At 48.7% G+C, this 17,749-nt stretch overlaps 1 protein-coding gene across 1 annotated transcript in view; it reads right to left on the bottom strand.

Annotated features, from left to right (window-relative positions):
• The window catches only part of GRIK4 (glutamate ionotropic receptor kainate type subunit 4), a 244,864-nt gene that overhangs the window by 63,736 nt on the left and 163,379 nt on the right, over positions 1-17,749 (bottom strand). The window lies entirely within an intron of this gene.

Raw genomic sequence — 17,749 nt, 5'->3', positions numbered from 1 at the left:
GCGAACGCCAGGCAAAGCCCAGGGGGAAGACTTGCCTCCCTGCTGGGAGCTGTAATCACCCTCCAGGAGTTGCCAACCATCACCCTAGAAAGGTCCCTACAGCCCAAGGGAGAGGGACCAGTCTGTCCCAGATTCCACAGTGATGCCCTGACAGAGCTGCGTGGATCAACTACCCACCAGAATCTGACACGAGGCCAGAGAAGTCATCACGGGGTCCCGGGTTTAAGTCTGCCTCTGGGTAGCTGTGTGACCCTGGGCAAGTTACTTAGCTTCTCTGAACTTGCTTTCTCATGAGTAAAGTAGGAATAGTACCAGTTTCTGCTTCACGGGTTTGTTCTGAGGATTAAATGAGTGAACGGATTGGGCCTAGCATGGGGCAAGTGCTCAATAAGTGTTCATTGCCGTTCTTTTTATGATGCTGTTCCTGATTCTGGCATCTCATCCCCATCCTTTGTTCATGAGCCCCAGAGATCCAGCCTCTGCTTTGGGCGGTACCATCCTGCCTGGTAAGTTGTTCTAAGGCTGAGCCCTCCTATCCGATTTGCTCCTAGTAACTCCCCTTCCCGGTCGGCCAGACTAACCCCAGCTTGCACACGTGCTGGTCTCACTGGCCACACCTAGCATCTGTTTTGAACTCCTGCCTGTGTCCCACTGTTTGCCACCCTCTGACAGCCTCCCAGGCCTCTGACCCACTGTTCTGCCCCCACCTAGGACATGGCAGGTCTGTGTAGGCTATCTCCTGGATCTGGATAGGGATCTGTCTGGCAAGAGTCAACAATGCCTTTCAGTGCAGTCCAAATGCATCAACCGTACTACACGCTGCCATTTCTAAGGATCTGGGCCTTCGTACCGTTGCCTCAAGAACAAATGCGGACACAGCTAGGGCTGGAATTTGGCATCACGCGAAGCAGCCCATCTGAAGGCTGCATAAGATAAGGAATAATTCCATAGGTTCTGGAAAGGGGTGTGATACAACAGTGCTCTCAGATGGCTGCCTCTGTAACTGCCAACACCGCCATTGGCACAACTGAGCCAGGCCTGACTCTCGTGCTGACAAACGGGAGGATGTCAGTTGCTCCTGATGAGCTATAGGATGGCAAGAAAAATCATCTGTACACAAGCCCCCCAGAACATATAATGATCCTGGCCAGGAACTGTGAGTTGGCGAGGCCAAGCCAGGCAATATGCACATCGAACATACCAAAGACCTCCTGGTGAGGGATGGCCAGAGGGTAGAGGGAAGATCGAGGGAGGTGCCACATTTGGAATTCTTTGAAGCAGGACTATCTATTCACTGGAAGGCAAGGGATGAGCAGGGCCTGGCTGTGGGGTAGGGCAGGGAGCAAAAGCAGCAGGATGACTGAGGTACCACCCTGTAAGCGAGAGGTAGCAAGTGCTGGGGACAGCTCTGCACAGTAGTCAGGAGAACACACTGATCCATCTGAGTTTGAATCCTAATTCTACCACTTCCCAGCCACATGACCTTGAACAAGTTAGTTAACCTCAGAGTCTCAGTTTTCTGATCTATAAAAGGAGGGCAATATACTTTTGCCCTTGTAAGGTTGTACTAAGATTAAATAGGAGAACATTTGTAAAGCAACGATTGGCATTGTACCTGGCACACAGTAATGAGGCCAGTACTATCTGTGGAGCGGGCACAGGCCAAGGTGACACAGGGAGCCATGGGGGGTTGAACACAGTGTTGGGAGTCTGGGTGAGATGGTTCCAAAGTCCTGATGCAGCGGGGGGTGGGCACTTGCTCTGTGACCTCCCGCCTGCTGCCGCCACGCCTTACCAACACACATACTTCAGGAAAGAAAGCCCACAAGCTTGATGGAGTTGATTTATCCGAAAGGCAGTTGGACCATAGATGTGCGGGTGGTAGGGGCCGCACGGATACCCAGTTGGGCTGACAGCTTCAAGAGTGAAGCAAGGAGTCGCTGCCACTTGGAGAACAACATTGGAGACTGGAGGGCCAATCTCACAGTCAGACAACTGCCCCTGGACCTCCCCACCCCATGGAGAGACGAAGGAGGGCAAGAATTGCTTACATTATTTTTTCTCAAGATGATACTGCCCTGGGAAGTGGGGTGGGGCTGCGCATGCAGTGGGGTGAGCTGGAGGCCCAGCTGTGGGAACCTGGAGGGTGGAGGCAGGAGCGAGAGGCGGGGATCAAAGGAAGTGCACGCAGGTGGGAGGGCAGCCACCTCCTGCAGCCCTAACCTGCCAAACGCACCAGTACGCCTGGACTGCTGCTGTGCTTTCCCTGTTAGCAAAAGGATCTTCCGAAAATCTACAACTGGTCCCCAGCGTTGGGCTGTTTGATCCAGGCTCCAAGCGCTTTGGCATCCACGCTGGGATGGTTAATTCTCTTCCACATGCCTTTACAGCATCCATCCATCCACCCATCCCCTGGTGGCTGACTGTTATATGTCAGGTCCTGTTCTGAATGCTACCAGTAGAGGGATAAAGAAGACAGCTATAGTTCCTGACCTCAGGGAGCTTACATTCTAGTGAGTGGAGACAGTCAATAAACAAATAGTCCCATCATAAGCAAGGTGGTTTTAGACAGTAATAATTTCTTTGAAGATCATAAAACAGGATAGTGTGGTAGAAGGTGACTAAATGAGAGGATGGGGGTCCTTCAGGGTGGCAGAGAAAGAACACTTCTCAGAGGAGGGGACGCCTGGCTTAGTCGGAGACAATGAGATGGAAACGGTAGATTGGAGATTTGGGAAACAGCAGACTGGAGATTTGGGAAACAGGTTTTTGAAAGAAGTGCAAATGTGAAGGCCACATGCTGGAACTGACCATGCTGTATCCAAGGAACCAAGAGGAGGCCAGTGAGTGTGGGGCACACGAGTGGAGATGCAGAGATGTAGGACTCTGGATTAGTTCTTCCAGAAAGAAGGGATACTGGTGAAATTGTGGCTGGTGCCAGGCAGGGCATGGAGGAAATGGTTATGCTCATTGAAGATGTGAGCAAATGGCAGCCCAGGAAGATTCAGATACTAATTTATGGTTCTGGGACAGACCCTGGCTTCCAACTCAAGATAATATTTCTCTAAGCCCAAGAGGACTAGTGGGTGCTCCATCACTGCCATTTCCTGGATGCCAACTAAGAGGGGGCCCAGACACCCCCACCTCCTGGGGGGACTATCTGCTGCTTGTGTCTCCTTTACCTGTAGAGGGCAAGAAGAGAGGGGGTTGGAACAGCACATACAGCTTTGGAAGGCTGCTGCGCCTCTCCCCAATAGGATCAAGACTGGACACAGGTGCGTCTGTGTTGATGAATGATGCTGCTGTGGTCTGCATGGCAAGAGGAATGAACTCAGGCCGGCCTGGGAGAGGGAAGACTGGGCCTGGATGAGCATGTCCCGGGGAGCAGGCAGACGTGCATGCACATGAGCATGTTTGGGGACCAAAGCGGGTGAGGCTGAGGAGCTGAGCTCCAGGCCAGAAGAGCAGGTGGAAACAGAGCCCTACATGGGGAGGGAAGGAGAGGAGAGAGCGAACACTCACAGAGAGTCCACAAAGTGCGGGCATGCTAGAGGAATTATATTCCATTTATGTCTCATAGTAATCCAGGGGTGGGTACTATTATTTTCGTTTTGAGGGTGAAGACCCCAGGGTTCAGAAACGTTGGGTGACTCGTCCAAGTCCACACAGCTTATAGCTGGCAGAGCAGCGATTTGTACCCGGGTGTCCGGTCGGGAGGAAAGGCAGTGTAAGGACAGGGGTGGGCACATTCCTCCCATTTTACTACCACCTGTAGGCTGACAACTTCCAAATGGGGCTTGAGCCCAGCTCTGCCTCTTGCCAGCCTTCCTCACTCCCCCTACCTACTGACTTCCTATACCCATGTCTAATTCCGTATCTCTGCCATCTAAAGCTACTCTTTCCCTGTGTGCCATTAATGACTTCCCTATCCATCTGTCATCCCAAACAGAGACCATGAGTCAGCCTGGAGTCTTCCCTCTCCCTCCCTTCCCTGTTGTCTCCCCATTCAATAACCAGGCCCATCCCTTTTACCTCTGAAATGCCTGTTGAATCCATCACTGCCACTTGACTCTCACTGCCCCGACCATCATTCAAGCCTTCCTTTGAATTATTCAGTAGCTTCTGCACTGGTCTCTTTGCTTCCAGTTCTTTCCCATGCCATCCATCCACTCAACTGCATTGGGCACTAGGGGCTCTCAAACTCAAGCAGCATTGGGAATCAGTGGTTCTCAAACCTGAGCTCGAATCAGCACCACCTGGAGGGCCCGTTAAGTTGCAAATTGCTGAGTCCCACCTCAGAGTTTCAGGTTAAGTAGGTCTAGATGGGGCCCCAGAATTGGGATTGCTGACAAGTCCCAGGTGCTGCTGATGCTGCTGGTTCAAGGACAGTATTTTGAGAATCACTGCTCTAAAGTTTACACCAAAGATCTAATATTACTCCTCTTCTTTAAAAACTCCAGTGACTCGCCACTCTCTTTAAAATGGAGTCTCAGCTTCTTCCCATGGTCTAAGTGATTGTCACCACCCAGCTGAGACTCACCTCTTCAGCATCACCTCTAGCTACTGCCCTCTCCAGCCTGTGACGTGGACACAATGCACTCTTCATGTTCCTTAAACTTGGCATACATTTCAGACCCCACACCGTTCCCTCTGCTGGCAACTCTCTCCTCCTTGTTGCTTGTCAGATTCCTACTTGTCTATCAAGGTCTGACTTGACTGCACTTCCCTGAGAGGCACTGCAGTGGTTAGAATGACCGTGGGCTTTGATGTCAGATGGGTCTGGCTTTGAATTCCAGATCAATCACTTGTTAGCTGTGCGACCCTGAGTTGGCCTTCTCTGTGAAGTCAAAGTCATCCTTGGTGTCTTGGTTATGAAATATGAATAATAATATTTATCACATAAGATTGTTATGTGAAGAGGAAATGATGCATGATAAATGCCTGGCAGGTAGTAGGTATTCAATAAACACTGGCGACAATTCTCATTAGCTCTGCTCTGAAGCCTAGCCTGGCTTCCTCCAGCTGAAACACTTCCTTTCTTCTCTGTGCTCCCATATCACTTTGCATAGGATTCCCTTTTGTATACATCACAAGATAAGGTCTCATACTAACTTATACACTGGGTCTCATTTCCAGTATAGTTGGGGACGTTGTATGAATTATAAAGATTGGCCCTCTGAGCGGACTTAGTGGGCACATGGCTTGGCAAGCTAAAGGCACTTTTGTAGGAAAAAAAAATCAACAAGTGGATACCGTCCCATCCCAGAGCACACGCTTGGTGAGGAGAGTGAGGGCTGGGTTTCATGCCCCATTCCTCCTTCACCATGTCTTAACCTGCACAAACCATACCTGGAGGTTCTATGTATACAGGATGTGAGCTCTATGAAATTAAAAACTGTGTCTTGTTCAAGCTGAAGGCACAACCAATATGGAATCAATGCATCTGGGGCAGGCACTATTGGTTGAGGATGGTAAGTACTTCAGAGTGGGTCAACAGGGTTGTCGCCCCGGGTTCAGGCACAGGATTCTTACTCCTGAGGGGAAGGCGAGTGAGAGAACCAGCGCTGGCAAGCTCAGCGACTCAGGTTTGGGGAATCCTCAGAAGCTGCATTTCTCAGTCTGGGTGGGAAGGAGAGCAAGGCAGAGGGGGCTTGGTCCCTGGATGCTGAACTGGAGCTCCTGAAAGCATCCCTGGCCTCAGACCAGAGTCTGGTGTCTGGCCAAGCCCGCAGGTAGCATCCTCACCTCTGCTATGTGGCTGGGGAATCGAGACTAGCTAATTCTTAGAAGACATTAAGATCACATTGTTCGTAGTTTCCTTTCCTGCCTCTGACCCAAATCAATTTCCTACTGCCTGTCTCTTCTGCTTAACAGCAAGCCAATCTCTCAGAAGGCTTTCGGATGCCTTAATTAATACATTTTCATTTCCTCTGCAGACCCTTCACTCCCCTTAACAGCTGGCGCTCAGTGGGGAAGGCAGAAATAATTCCCAAGAAGTGAGCCTTCCAACAAGTTTCCCAGGCTGCTTTGAGATGCCCATTGGGGTTTGGAGGAGTTCCCAATAGGAAGCTGCTGAGGGAGCACTGAACCTAACTGAACTCCAACCCCTTCCAGTTCCCCCCGAGCAACTCCTTCCGTGGAAAATAACCAGCATGGAGATCTGAGGATGTGCAGGGAAAATTCTGAAGTCTGTTTCAAATCTATGGCTGACTCTCTCTGGGCCTGGAGACTGCTCTCCTGGAAACAGGGATTTAAGCAGAGTGCACCTTCATGGGTGGCGCTCCGATGTCATTCCTTAGTCCTGCCCTGCTCGGGGCTCCCAGCCATGTACTCTCACATACACTTAATCATCTTACATCCCTGTGCCCCCCTTGCCTTTTACCACCTGGACTGTAAGCTTTCAGAGATAGAACCCAACCTGATCTGTTCCTTTACCCCACACCCCAGCACAGTGACTGGCACGTAGGTGTTAAATCACTGTCTGCTGATTGACTCACAAATGGAAAGTCTGTCTTTCTTTTCTTTTTCTCTCTCTTTTTTTTTTTTTTTTTTTTGAGACAGAGTTTCACTCTTGTAGTCCAGGCTGGAGCTCAATGGCACGATCTTGGCTCACTGCAACCTCCACCACCTCCTGGGTTCAAGCCTCAGCCTCCCGAATAGCTGGGACTACAGGCATGCACTACCATGCCCGGCCAATTTTTGTATTTTTTAGCAGAGACGGGGTTTCTCCATGTTGGCCAGTCTGATCTTGAACTCCTGACCTCAGGTGATCCACCCGCCTCGGCCTCCCAAAGTGCTGGGATTACAGGCATGAGCCACCGCGCCTGGCTGGAAAGTCTGGCTTTCTAAGCCTTGGGTTGATGCAAACCTACTAAAGGAAGCAAGTCCTAGGGGAATGCAAGCACCCCTTATCTGAAATGCTTGAGACCAGATGTGTTTCGGATTTCCAACCTTTTCAGATTTTGGAATATTTTCATAAACATAATGAGGTATCTTGGGAATGAGACTCAAGTCTAAAAATGAAGTTCATTTCTGTTTCATATATGCCTTAGACACATAGCCTAAAGGTAATTTCATACAATATTTTAAATAATTTTGTTCATGAAACAAAGTTTTGACTGTTTTTGACCATGACCCTTCATGAGGATAGGTGTGGAATTTTCCACTTGTGGTTTCACGTCGAAGCTCAAAAAGTTTCAGACACTGGAGCATTTCAGATTTTGGATTTTCAGACTAGGGATTCCTAGTATTACCTGTATTACCACTTCACTGTGTTTCAGGCACTGTGTTAGGTTCATAAGGATGTCAAGATGCATAAGACACTGTGCTTTCCTTCAAAGAGTTGCCAGTCTTACTTCCACTAGGAATCCATTCCAGTTGTCCCGATTCAGAAGTCATTTCTGCCCCTACCTTCCTAGTCATTTATGATGTACTTTGCTATGTCTAATACAGCGCTTATCCTGTATGACCTCATTAAAATAACTTCTGCTTGCATCTGTCTGCTTTTTTAGCTGAAAGGCTCCTAGAGGAAAAAGACCTGACTTCAACTCCTAGCACTCCTGGGCGTTAGCTTCTTGGGGCTCTGTTTTCTTAGTCTGAAAAACGAGGTGGTCATAATAAGTCCAGTTTCCAGATAAGGGGGTGGAGGACGTAAGTGTCATCCAAATGTCCCTGTCAAACTGGCCACTCAGAGCCACCTCCTTGATTACCATTCTCCTGGGCCAACTTATTCCTTCCTCCCCATTCTTCTAGGAGGCCGATGCCAAGAACAAGACAATGCCACCCAGATCATCCTCTGTTCCAGACACCAGTTCTCACACACCCCTTTGGTGTAGTGAGAAGAGCCCAAGATTGGGGTCTGAGTCTGGGCTCTGGCCACTTGCTGCGCATCTGAGCTTGGGTTAATTATGGAACTCTCCGAGCCTCTGTGTCTTCATCTGTGGAACGGGGTAATAATCCCTGTCTCATGGGCCATGTGAGGCTCCAATGAACTCATAAGTGTAGAGTTGCTACATGGTGTCTGGCCTTGTCAGGAGCTGTAGCGTCCCTGCTTCCACTCCCTTCCCTCCTGGTGGCTCAGCTTTGAACTAGGAAGACATATGAGCAAGGGTCTAGAGCACATGAGACCCCCATTCAGATCCCCTACAAGCCAAGGGAAGCCAGAGGATGAAGCGAATCAGAAAGGCACAGCAGACCCTTCCACCGAGTGCAGGTAGGGCATCGGCTGGGCTCATATGGTTGGCAGCTGTGGCTCCAGAGGCCCAGCGGCAGTCTTCTCGGGTGTGTGCACCTCACTCCAGAATGGAGGAGAGGGACGCCAACAGAGGGAGAGAGGAAGACGAGATGGGAGAGCCCAGCCGCAGCCTGGCAGCCGATAGAGTCATCTCTGAAGAAAAACAGGGTGGCTGCAGTCACGAAACTGCCATTATTGCCCTGTTCTCAGGTGAGTGAAAGGACTGCTAGTGACAGAAAAGAACCTTTTGGGAACTCACAACAAAGCAGAGTGTTGTCGAGAGAGCACACGAACATGGCTGTGGCTAAGGCACAGTCCAAGCGCTGGCCCTTTTGTTCTCAAGTACACCTGTCTGTGAATAACGAGCCGGAGAAGATGGATTTCCTCCCTTCCCAGGTCTCAGTGGGTTGCATGCAGGGATCGCTCCGTGGCATGCATCTCTCAAGGAGCCACTGTAGAAAGGACCTTCCCAGGGTGAAACAGCTCATCCCTTTGCCCCCGAGAAGCAGGATGACCTTAACCCATGCTTGAAGGTCTACAGGAAAGGGGAGCTCCCTGCACTCACTGCGTCCCAGACTCAAATGCTGAAGTCCCCACACAGCCACCATCCTCTCCTGGGCATCCTCACCGTCACTGCTGAATTCAGACCCCATTCCATTCTCCTGATCACTGGACAGCTGTCTAATGAGTAAACCTGCATCTGGTCTTCCCACCTCCAATCCGTCCCCCTCTCATCTGCTAGAGTAACCTTCTGGAACCAAAGGCAATTATGCCACTCCTCTCTTTGAATAAAACAAACAAACCACCTGCTCTTAGACAGCTCCCACTAGTGCTCTGGACATAGTTTATAAAGATCCAAACACATAAATCCTATCACGACTAGCCCCTGCCTATAGCCCTGTTCTCCTCCACCCCCTCTCGTGCTTGGCTCCAGTCGTCCAGAACCAATGGCACTGCAATGTACATTTCTCACCGTCCACTGCACCTGGAATATAATATCCTTTTCTGCCAAGGCGATCCTTCTTGATCCCCAGTGCTCTGCTCACTCGTCATTTCCTTGGTGAGTTCTTCCCTGCTCCTGTACCACACCTCACTCAACTTCTATCAAAGCTACCCCTGCCACTCAGTACTCATGGGACTTTGAGCAGGTTCCTTAACTGTTTTGCAACCTCACCTGCCATATTCGGTTATTGTGAGGCTTGAGTTAATACAGTCAAGTGCTCAGAACAGTGCCTGGCCCATAAGAAGCACTTCATACCTGTCAGCTGTGGCTATTACCATCATTATAACTATTATTAATATAGCATGTATCTCACTGTGCAGTAATTCTTGGTTTACCTGCCTGTCTCTTTGAGTAGATCCTGAACTCCTTATAGGCAATTCCTCACTTCCAAGCGGTGCTTGTCAGAAAGCAGGCACTTTGATGAATGAATGAATGGTTGAATTATAATGGAAGCTCATCTCTTTCAGATTTGGATAAATGCAGAAACTAAGCCTTAATGGGGAAGGTAAAGCAAAGCCTTCGCTGAGCTTGGCTGTCATGTGGGGAAGGAGTGGAACACTGCACTTTGGCCCCTGGATCAGTATCTTTATTTTAAAGAATGCTCAATAGAATTCTGTGACCTACTTGCAGTTGAAATAGTCTCTGGCTTCAAGGTGAAAAGTGATCCGAGGGGACCAGTTGTATTTTTTTATTTTGATTTTTTTTACTTCAGCAAAATGTCTCTGGATAACCTTCCCGGTGGATTGAGGCCACGAACAGCCCAGCCCACCAGGCCTCTGGGAAGCTTCCTCCACAATCCTTTCTCCTGGGCACCCAGGAGAAAAAATGGAATGAGGCGTTTCAGCTTCATTTACACTTAATTCGTCAAAATGTCATGGGTAAGAGCTATTTGATGTCCAAGGCTTATGAGCCTTGAATCTAAGCCTTCCAAAGCCCTTTTCTCTTTGAACTTAAATGTGCCATTCTGCCAACATGGAGTTGAATGCCAACGGGGTACTTTGTTCTGAACTGTGGACCTAGAGGGGGACTCTATCTCTTCCCAAATGTGCTTTACTCTCTCCCAAGCGGGGCCCTGAGGATGGAAAATGCAGCTGTAGTGCCTTCCAGGGTACTACAGCTCAGTGCTTGACCAAGAATGCCTCCCTACCAAGCGGAAGGGGCCTTGGAAGTCATCTGTCAGGCTCTCTCAGTTTACAGATGGAGTGCAGTCTCTTTAAGGGCCAGAGTTGAACTTGGGTATCAAGTTCTGGGCACCTTCCCCATCCTCTGTCTGGAAGGACATCTCAGAAGTGAATGCCAACTGTGGCTGCAGGGAGATGAGACTGTAATTCCTGCAGGGAAAGGCCATGTGCTGCCATGGACTTGGTCTCAGGTGCCTAAGTTTCACCAAACCTCTGCCACTAACTGGCAGTGGGACACTGGATGGATCATTTTGTCCTTTGAAGCCTCAGTTTGCTTAGCTCTAGAATGAGGGTAATAATACCTACTTCACAGTGCTGCTGTAAAGGATGAAAGAGCTAATGCTTGTGAAAGCAGTTTGTAGACATTCAATCACCGCCCAAATGTCAAGGGTTTAAGACAACGCCCAGACAGATACTTGCCTGACGGCGCTGGTTCCCAGGTACCAGCTGTGGGAAGAAGTACTAGCATCTCGACAAAAACTCCAAAACCCTTTTCTGAACGCTCCATCACCTCCAGCCACCATCCCGCCTACCTTTTGTTGACACTCCCAACTCCAATATTGCTCCAGCCACATGAATGTCCCTGCATTTCCCCAATCCATAAGAGAAGCATTCTCAATTCTGAGCAGTTGCTTACATAAGGGATTTCATCTTGACTTACAGTCAATCTGTCAGCTCCACAGCTCCCTCTAGCTACAACCCTTTATCTTGCTTTCCCTTATAGCCACCTGACTTTAATGAGTATTTCCCAGGCCACTGTCTCCATCTCCTCTGCTCACCCTTCTTGTTCACAATTCAATCACTCCCACTGGACCTCAATCCAGCCACCCCCGAAACTGCATTTGCCTGTGACCCCCGTATTGCTCAGCCTGGGAAATGCTCTTCTGTACTTCCTTTCAAGAGGCAGAAAGCTTCTTTACCCATTCTCTTCAAGCCGCCTTCACAGGCCCCTGTCTTCCTCCCTCTTGAACATGTGCTCTTTTCCCTGAAAGATTCCTTCCCTACTCATATCTTCAGTCGCACCCTCCCATCCATTCACCCTAGAGTCTATGCCTTCAGTCTGCTGAAGCCCACTCTAGCCAACTCTCTGCTGAAAGTCTCTAAGTAGATGTCCAAAAGGCACCTTAAACTTGCCATTTCCAAAGCTAAATGCAGCCTCTCTCTCCTTCCAGACCTGTTTTTCCACCTCAATGCTGGGCACCACCAACCATCCGTATGTCCAAGTCAGAAACTGGTGAGTCATCCTACATCCTCCCTCTCTCTCACATTCCACATCCACTGGGTCCCCTAGTCCTGATGATTTCTTTATTAAATAGTTTTTAATCGGTTACGCAACACTGCATATAGTACAACCCCTTTTTTACAAAAAGAACTTGTGTAAAACATATATGCATTTAAACATTGGAAGGCATGATACAGAAATAGCCATGGGTATTATTGGGTGGTGGAATTACAAATAATTTTTAGCTTTTTAAACCTTATCTATTTTTCAAAAAGCAAGTCTACTGCCGTATAAGAGAAAAAACTTTTTTATTTATTTTTTTGAGACAGTGTCTCACTCTGTCACCCAGGCTGGAGTGCAATGACTCGCAATCTCGGCTCACTGCAACCTCCACCTCCCAGGTTCAAGTGATTCTCCTGCCTCAGCCTCCCGAGTAGCTGGGATTACAGGCACACACCACCACGCCCGGCTAATTTTTGTATTTTTAGTAGAGATGGGGTTTCACTATGTTGGTCAGGCTGGTCTCAAACTCCTGACCTCAGGTGATCCAGCCTCCCAAAGTGCTGGGATTACAGGCGTGAGCCACTGTGCCCAGCCTATTATCATTAAAGAGAGTTTTGGAATTTGTACCTTCCTCTAACTCCCAAGCTACTTTTGGTTCTCACCATCTCTTGCAACAATGAAAGCCTTTTTCCCGGCTCCCCTGTCTCCAGTCTTGCCCTCCTGCCCACTTGTTTCATGCTGCAGCTCAAACAGGCCCTTCACCAATGACAGCTGCCCACAGGCCACACTCCCTTACTGCCATGTTCTGTTCCAGGCAGACCCACCTTTGTGTGGTTCCTGAAATGGAAACCACCCCTGCACCTTCAAGTCCCCATGACTTGGCTCTTGCACTCTCTCCTCACCGGCATGCTCTTCTCTCTCCATGTTTCTTCTTTGATGGCCAATGTCTCTTCATCCTTAAAGATTCAGGCCTAGCATCACCTCCCACAGGGTCCTTCCCCACGTGTCACAGGCAGAGTGCAGAGCCCTCCTCCAGTCTTCTCTCTGCACCCTGCACTTTCCCATCATAGGCCTTCTCACCCTGCTCTTACCCAAATGGGGCTCCTATCAAAGAGTGGCCTTCTTGAGTTTAGAGACTATCAATTCATCTTTGTATCTGAATGCCTTGAACAGTTTCACCAAAACTGTTTACACATTCATGTAAATGTACTGGCATGATACAGAGGGCCCCTGGGAATAGTCCTGGGGCATCTGCTTCTTCAAGCTACTCCAGTCTGTCTCCTTTCTGACAAGCACACCTCCAATGAGATACAAAATCACTGCTGCTCAGGCCTTCTGTGGGCTTAGCTGTGAAGGAGCTGACCAGGCAAAACAAATTCAAACCTGACAGCCTCCCAAACAACCACCATTCTCATCTCCACTGCCCACACATAGCCCCAAGGTGAGAGGCCACCCAGCTGGCCCAGTTTGTGTGAATCCATTTGCTCCCACTCCAACCACACTTCCCCTTTTAATGGGATTACACCAAAAGACATGCTCTGATGATTTTCATGAATATGCAGAAAATATGCTTGAATTCTCCTCCACAATGAATACATGGCCACATGTCTAAGTCCATGGTCGCTGTATGCTTTCTGCTGTTATAACAGGATACCACAGACTATGCAATTTATAAACAATACAAGTTTATTTGGCTCACAGTTCTGGAGGCTGGAAAGTTCAAGAGCATGGCATTGCCAGCCGGTAAAGGTCAGCCACGGCAGAAGTGAGCATACAAGACGGAGGGAGGCACCAGAGGCCTGACTCACTTTATAACAACCTGCTCTTCCAGTAACTAACCTTCCTCGATGATGACATGAATCTATTCCTAAGGGCAGAGTACTCATGACCCATTCATGAGTCTTATTGGGCCCCACCTCCCAACACGGTAGCATTGGGGGTTAGGCTTCTAACACATGAACTTTAGAGGGACACATTCAAACCACAGCACCCACTGTTTTGGGTATGCAGGTGATAACAAATGTGAAAAGACTAAGGCTCTACAACTTCCACTGGAGATAACCCTGGGCCTCTACACTTCAATTCATATCACTCAGACATACAAGCAGTCACTATATTCCCCAAACTCTCCAAAGAAAGAGATTCCTTGGTCAACCCCAAGCCCCTCGCTGGGGAGGTTCTCCTTTATGTCGACTTTCATTGCTTCTGCTGCAGTTTCAGTTACATGAACCTTGCTTGTTGTCCAGGGGAAACTGGTGGGCAGCCCTGTCCATACACACCCTGGCACCTCATCTTTGTACACATTCCCTTTCTTCCCCAAGTTCCACATGTGCTGGATAAGTGAGAGCACCTGAAGAGCTGCCATGCCTGCAGGATGGCCATGTCTGGGCAGGATCCCTGGACCCCCAAGAGGAAATCCTAGGCTTACCCAATGTGTTATAGTGGTTTTCACTCTCAGCTATTGACCATTGGCCTAATTTTATTCTTTGTACTAGCAAACATATACCTCTTGAACAAGAAAAGGGCATTGAGAGACAGCCTGGTGTCCCTAAGATAATCACACCTGGGGCCAAAGCTCATACCCACGTTTGCTCAGGCACGTCCATGAGGATTTCCCCACATTGCTACCAATAACCCTCCAGGAAGATGACCCAGCACCACTGCCTTCTACTGATTCACAAAGGGAAGTTCCAGTCTTCACTGGAGAGAGGCTCAGCAGGTTCTGCCACTGCCTTGGTGGTATTCTGCCTGCTGGCCTGGCCCGGCCCATGGTGTCTCCTCTGGCTGACCTCTGTATTGCCTCACCTCACTCCTTCCACCGTGTCCTCAAGCCTCCACCCCTGAGGCTTCTTTGGGCTGCTGTGATGCAAGGACACGTTGGACTCCTTGGTAACCAGACCTGCACTGGCGCATCCAGCTGCAGGCCAGGCTGTGGGCAACGAGAGGGTCACAGCTCTCACCCACTTGCTAGATCAGTCCACATGTTACGCTTTGCACCTCGAGTGCTGTTACCAGTGTCTTGGGAGCCAACTTCTTTGAAGGTGGCCAAAGGGTCTGGGCACACAACCCAGAAGTGTTGGGGAGGTGACTTCTTGTGGTGTGAACTTCGGTCAGTGAGAGATGGGACGCACAGACACAAGTTTCCTCCTCCTTGCAGTGGACTGTTTAGTGAGGCAATAGTTTCACAGGGCCTCTGCAGGCTGAGCAGTCAGCTGTGCTTAATACAAAGCTATGACCAGCAGCTAACACACCCCTTCTGCATACTCTCCCCGCTTGCCTCCCACCTTCTCCTTTCCCTCACCTCTGTGTCTCTGTACTTGCACTCCTTGATTTAGCACGCAAGCTTTGACCTTGGGCTCTGTTTTCTAGGGAGCCTGGCCTGAGACAGCTCTCATACTTCCTGTATGCCAAATAGTTTCTCTCTCTCTCTCTTTCTCTCTCTCTCTCTCTCTCTCTCTGTGTGTGTTATTTTAAATCTTTACCAAAAAAATCCTTTGCAGATGATGAACACTAGAGCTGTGGGGGCAGGGTTGGAAAGGATAAAATAATGCACTTAAGCACACATGGCTAGTAGATGAATAAACGGAAATTTTAGCTTAGGTCTGTCTAACATCTAGATTTGTGTTCTCTTAGATCACGAGTACTGAGATCAGACAGACCAGGGCTTAAATGCTGGCTCTGAACTTACTAGCTGTGTGATCTTTATTAGGTTACCTAACCTCCCTGGGCTGCCATTTCCTCATCTGTATGAGGGACAGATTTAGATGCAATGGCTTCTAAGGTCTCTTTCAGCCAGCACATTCAATAGCCCCAAGGGCCTCACAGGAGCCTCTGCTTGCTGTTATAGCCACTGGAATTTTCCTGTGCAGCTTGGGAAAGGGGTCACAAAGAAGGGATCCAGGCCTGAGGGCTACCACAATCCTAGGGGAACATCCTGGAAAACATCTCAATCCTTCAAACCTGGGGATGGCGGGGTCCCAGTGTTATCAACTACCATCCAGGACCAACCCCAGTGGCACACAAACAGCCTTTAGCCTTCCACCTTTTCATTGCCCAGGAAACTCCCACCCATCCTCCCCAAGCCAGCGCACACCTCCCAAGGTAAGCCTTCCCCCTACAGCCCCCTTATGCACCCACAGTGCATTCTACTCTCCTCTAGATGTTCTCTTACTCCTTCCACTCTGCCTCCCCTGCACTTATCACTTATCACAGCTTGAAATTACACAAGAATGCGGCCATTCATTGATCTCCGTCTCACTCACTAGTCCAGCAGATCTGTGAAGGCTGTGTCCATGTTTATTTTGTCCCCCATTGTATCTCCAGTGTCTACAAGAGTGGAGGAAGTTCAATAAATATTTATTGAATTAATGGGTTAATTAATTAGTTCATGTCAAGTAGCCAAGTCTCAATGAGACCAAAGCAGCAGTATTTTTGCTTGAAAGAAGATCTGGGGTGAATTCTAAGATTCTGATTGCTCAAGTCACTCGGTGTGTGGCTGCATGTCTATGAGTCCCAGACTCTTCTTCTTGTCCTCTAGTCTGTCACAGCTCATTAGGGGGCTAATAAGGAGATGGCTGTGCATTGACACTGCCATCCCTGAAGTCACCCTACCAGTTATCAGGCAGCCCAAGGAGACCAAAGAAATCAGCTCAAGGTGAATGAGGACATCAGTAAGAAGGTAAAGAAAAGGCCTGGCATTTCGGCTTTCTATGATCTAACTATTGAGCTGCACCTTCACAGTGGAAACCAAATAAGAAGAATGTTTCAGGAGTGGGTCTGAAAGATTAAGTAGAGAAAGACACAAATCCTCTTCCACTTAAGCACGTACATCATCAGGCTTCAATCTCAAAACCTGAGGCTCAAGGACTGCGGAGGGCTTTCTGCTGAAGCCTTTGCCCTGCCATCCCCAACCCTATGGCAGTCGTCCAGGGCTCCCTAGGCCTTCTGTAGCCTTCTGTTGACTTGTCGGCCCTCTGTTTGCAAGCCCCTCTCTGCAAGCAAGTCCTCACTTCTGAACCAGCCCTCTCTGGACTCCAGTCACCCTGGGTCATTCAGAATTCCCAGAACAAGGCTTGCCATTTTACCCTGCTGGCTCATTGCAGATGCCGTCCATATTCCATCAGGCAAACTCCTGAAGTATCCTCCCTCCTCAGTTCTTAAACACCTTTTCCACAGTTCTCATCTACATAGGACTTTTCCCAATCCCTTGTCAAGGACTGCTTATTTAATACCTCAGCTAGTATTTTTATCATTGAAAAGTAGGATTTTAAAAATTTATTTTATATTCCAAGTTTGTTTGATATAAAGGGTTTAAAGCATATTAATTCAATAAAGAAAAAGATCTGGGTTCCAATCTGAGCTCTGCCTTATGCTGACAGTATAGCTCCCCACAAGTCATTCAAGCTTTCTGGGCTCGACTGCTCATTTGTAAAGTGGGACTAACAACCAGCTAAAAGGTGTGTTTAAAGAGGATTAGAGATAATGCATGTAAAACACTTTGCACATCAGCACATGCTGGGAGGCTGCAGGAGCTCCTTCTACCATTGAAATCCAGAGGAGAAAAGAGTTGGATCAAGGTCACACCAAGAACCCAGGTCTGTGTTCTCTGCATTATGTCCTCATCACCTATCCTGATTATTAAAACTCAGTTATGGGAATATGGATGGTGAATTAGCAATGATTTAATTAATTTTTACAGTTGTTAATAGTGTGTACAAAGAAAACAAGAGATTTCCCCCTGGAAGAACTTTCTATACCCTTGCTCTAACCTAACAGATGTCTGACATTCACCAATGCTCACCCGCATGTTAATCACGTCTCCACATTCACCCTGAAAATCTACAGCAGGTCCAAGTGCACCTTGGCCTTCAGTCCGTAAAAGGACATGAACGCCAGCCACAGATAATACAAGATGAAAGAAAATAACTGTAGCTGTGACCAACTCCTCTGCCAGTCAATCCCTTTGCCCTGTTATTTAGCTATGTCTCCCTTGGCAGTATCTCTCAAGCATCCAAGTCAGCTGATGTGGGTGCATTCTCTTCTCCCAGGGCCTGTTCAAGCTCTGCCAGGGAGTGCTAATGAGCCACAAAATAATCAGAACAATCAAA

This window comes from Trachypithecus francoisi, unplaced genomic scaffold, assembly GCF_009764315.1.
Source record: "Trachypithecus francoisi isolate TF-2019V2 unplaced genomic scaffold, Tfra_2.0 Lachesis_group8, whole genome shotgun sequence".
Lineage (NCBI taxonomy): Eukaryota > Metazoa > Chordata > Mammalia > Primates > Cercopithecidae > Trachypithecus > Trachypithecus francoisi.
Note: the sequence above shows the minus strand (reverse complement) of the source record. Positions and strands in the feature narration are given on the sequence as shown.